The sequence below is a fragment of the Heteronotia binoei genome, unplaced genomic scaffold (assembly GCF_032191835.1).
Source record: "Heteronotia binoei isolate CCM8104 ecotype False Entrance Well unplaced genomic scaffold, APGP_CSIRO_Hbin_v1 ptg000810l, whole genome shotgun sequence".
Classification (NCBI taxonomy): Eukaryota; Metazoa; Chordata; class Lepidosauria; order Squamata; family Gekkonidae; genus Heteronotia; species Heteronotia binoei.
This window is the reverse complement of record NW_026800102.1, coordinates 98,355-102,421: the sequence shown is the minus strand read 5'-3', so window position 1 is coordinate 102,421 and position 4,067 is coordinate 98,355.

Below are 4,067 nucleotides of genomic sequence, written 5' to 3'. Positions count from 1 at the left end.
GTTGGGGGATCAGTGGGGTTTCCAGGAAAGCGAATGGGTGCTTTTTGTTGGGGGGGGCAGCGCCAGGAGCTCTGGCCCCAGTCTGGGCGAGTGTCCTTTGACCTTGAGCCTCTTTAAGTCTCCCCCGCCTTGGTCTCCTCGAGAGTAGAGCAGCCAGGAGCTCTGGAGGTGGTTGCAGAAAATGTATTGCAGAAATCCAGACCTGTCTTAATGGGGACAGAGAATGGAAACAGAGAATCTCAATGGAACCAGAGAATCTTGTGGAAACAGATCTCAATGGAACCAGAGAATCTTGTGGAAACAGAATCTCAATGGAACCAGAGAATCTTATGGAAACAGAGAATCTCAATGGAAATAGAGAATCTTGATGGAAACAGAGAATCTTTGTCCGTGCGGGTGGGGAGGGGTGACCTTTGGCCTTGCAGGCTGCTTCCCCTCCCCCCGAATTCCCCACGGGTAGCTGGTGGGATCCCCTGCATTAGACCCCCAAGGGATGGGGTGGGGGGTGCCCTTTTTCCCCAGCAGGCGAGATTGGGCCGCCTCCCTGGCCAAAGAAAGATGGAGGCCTCAGAAAGTGCTGTGTCATGGCTGCCCCAATGCAGGCAGGCAGACAGGAAGGAGGCCCGGCTGGACGGGGAGGGCGGCCGGGGGTGGCTGGAGAGAGAGAGGGAGGCCGGCCGGCCGGCCGGCTCCCCTGCACCCTCCCCACCCACTTTCCTACTCCCCTTCTGGTGGGAGTGAAGGCAGAGAGTCCAGCCTGGCCATGCAAAATGGCTGCCCAACAAGGCAGCAGCAGCAGGGGGGGTGGAGGAGGAGGAGGCGCCCTCTGGGGCCTGGCTTTGCAGCCTGTGGAAGGGGCCATGATGCCGGCTCGCGCAAAGCACGAGCCCCCGTCCTTTTCCTGCAAGGAAAGAGCGGGGAGGCTTTCCTAGCAAGTGGCTTTTTTCTTGCAAAGGAGAGCCGCTGCAAGCCCCCCTCAGCCCAGGGTCAGCTCTCTGTGCTGGCCTGGCAGCAAACAGGGGGGCAAGAGACACCCTCCCCCTCCTGGAGGAGGCTGGAATGAAGGGGTGGGGGAGGCCCTGCAAGCGAAGCCAGCCAGGTTGGGAGGCGAGTCCTAGGCCTGTGTGTATATATATTCTTTTTTTGGGGGGGGGGGGGCGTGTTGCTGCTGCTGTGAGTTGGCTTCCTTGTAAGCCCCCTTCAGCCCAGGGGCCTCTCACTGTGCCGGTCTGGTAGCAAACGGGTGTGAGAGACACCCTCCCCAACCTGGAGGAGGCCCTGCAAGTGTAGCCGGACAGCTTGGGGAGGCGAGTTTTAAGCCTGTTTGTGTTTTTTATTTGGGGAGGGGGTTGCTGCTGTGTTGGTTGCCCTGCTTGCAAGCCCCCCCTCAGTTCAGGGACAGGGGTCAGCTCTCTGTGCAGGCCTGGCAGCAAACTGGGGTGCAAGAGACACCCTCCCCATCCTGGAGGAAGCTGGAATGAAAGAGGGGGGGAGGTCCTACAAGTGAAGCCAGCCAGGTTGGGAAGGCGAGTCTAGGCCTGTGTGTATGTGTTTGCACGGAGGGAGGGGGGTTTGCTACTGCTGTTGATTGCCCTTGCTGCAGACCCTGGTAGCAAACGGGTGTGAGAGGCACCCTCCCCAACCTGGAGGAGGCCCTGCAAGCCAAGCCACCCAGGTGGAAAGGCAAGTCCTAGGCCTGTGTATATGTTGGGAGCGGCGGGGGGGGGGGGGAGGTTGCTACTGCTGTTGATTGCCCTTGCTGCAGACCTTGGTAGCAAACAGGGGTGCGAGAGTCACCCTCCCCAACCTGGAGGCCCTGTAAGCCAAGCCACCCGGGTGGGGAGGCGAGTCCTAGGCCTGTGTGTATATGTTTGGGGGAGGGGTGTAGCTGCTGCTGTTGATTGCCCTTGTTGCAGGCCCTGTAGCAAACAGGGGTGCGAGAGCCACCCTCCCCAGCCTGGAAGAGGCCCTGCAAGCAAACCCAGCCGGGTGGGGAGGCGAGTCCTAGGCCTGTGTGTATATGTTTGCGTGGGTGGGGGGGGGGTTGCTACTGCTGTTGCTGGTAGCAAACAGGCGTGCAAGAGGCACCCTCGTCAGCCTGGAGGAGGCCCTGCAAGCGAACTCAGCTGGGTTGGGGAGGCGAGTCCTAGGTATATGCGGGGGTTTTTTGATGCTGCTGTTGATTGCCCTTGCTGGTAGCACACAGGGAGTCCTAGGTATATGCGGGGTTTTTTGATGCTGCTGTTGATTGCCCTTGCTGGTAGCACACAGGGGTGCGAGAGGCACCCTCCCCAGCCTGGAGGAGGCCCTGCAAGCGAACTCAGCCGTGTGGGGAGGCGAGTCCTAGGCCCATGTGTATGTTTGCGTGGGGGGGGGTTTTGCTACTGCTGTTGCTGGTAGCAAACAGGGGTGCAAGAGGCACCCTCCCCAGCCTGGAGGAGGCCCTGCAAGTGAACTCAGCCATGTGGGGAGGCGAGTCCTAGGCCCATGTGTATGTTTGCGTGGGGGGGGGGTTTGCTACTGCTGTTGCTGGTAGCACACAGGGGTGCGAGAGGCACCCTCCCCAGCCTGGAGGAGGCCCTGCAAGCGAACTCAGCTGGGTTGGGGAGGCGAGTCCTAGGCATATGTGGGGTTTTTTGCTGCTGCTGTTGATTGCCCTTGCTGGTAGCACACAGGGGTGCGAGAGGCACCCTCCCCAGCCTGGAGGAGGCCCTGCAAGCGAACTCAGCTGGGTTGGGGAGGCGAGTCCTAGGCATATGTGGGGTTTTTTGATGCTGCTGTTGATTGCCCTTGCTGGTAGCACACAGGGGTGCGAGAGGCACCCTCCCCAGCCTGGAGGAGGCCCTGCCAGCCAGGCCACCCGGGTTGTGGAGGCGATTCCCAGCCCTGCGTGTGTTTGGGGCGGGGGGGGGGGGTCTGTATGGTCGCTGTGGTCGCTCGCGGGGCTCCTGCTCAGGGCGGGAGGAGGCTTCGTGTGTTTGGGCGGGAACGGGGCCTGCTTCGCTTTCCGCTGTTTCCGGCCTCATCGCGGCCGCCGTCGGGCTCCCGGGCGGCGCGAGGGCGTTTTTGGGGGGCCCGCTTTGTCGGCCGCCGCTGCTTTTTTCGCAGCCACAAAATGGCGCCGCCGCCTCTCCTCCCTTCCCCCCCCCCCGCGGCGCACAGAGAGAACCACAACAACCAACGGCCGCTTCCCAACCCTCGCCCCGCCCCCGCGCGACGGGCCGGCCAATCGGGCGGCAACGAATGGCAGCGCCGGCCAATGCCGGAGCTCGCCGCCGGGGACGGCCGGCCGGGACAACACCACAGGAGGCGGAAGCCGGGCGGGTGATGGACGAGGGCTCCCGCCAATCGCGAGGCGGCGTGTCCTCACGCTCCGCCCGGGGGCTTCTGCCGAGCCGGCAAAGGGGCGTGCCCGGGCGGGACGGTGATGTCAGTCCGCGCCGCGTCCAATCGGCGGCGAGCTGGCGTCTATATAAGGGCGGTCGGGGGCAGGCCGAGCGTCGCCATTTCGCTGGAGCGGAGGACGGCTTCTGGCCGGAGAGCGAGCGAGCGCGCGCCCGAGAGAGAGGAGAGCGGGTGGGCGGACTCAATCCGGCTCCATCCTCGCCGAGCGGCCAGCTGTCGCCGCGGCCCCCAAGCCGGCGGACCCTCCTCTTCCTCTCGGCCTCCGTAGCGCCGCCTGCCCAGCCCACTGCGAGAGCCGCGGCGGAGCGCGCCCAGTAACCACCCCAGTACAATCCAGTGCCATCCGCCGCCCGGACCGTCACGATCCGCCCGGGGACCGGCACCTCCCGACGCGGCAGGCTTCGACGAGCCCGCGGAGCCCGATATTGCCGGCCAACCCGCCGGGGCCCGGCCGCACCGGCGCCTCGAAAGCGGGGCCCCCCTCTTCCTTCCTTCTCTCGTCGCGCCCGGCTCTTGCTTCCTCGCCCAGGCCGCCATTTTCTCCCGTCCCCTTCTGTGGCTGAGCGGAGGGGGGGTGGGAGAGGCGGCGCTCGTCCGCCCGCCCCCGGCAGCCATGCAGTAGCCCCCTCCTCCCAATAAAGCAGCCCCCCTCCCCCGCGGGC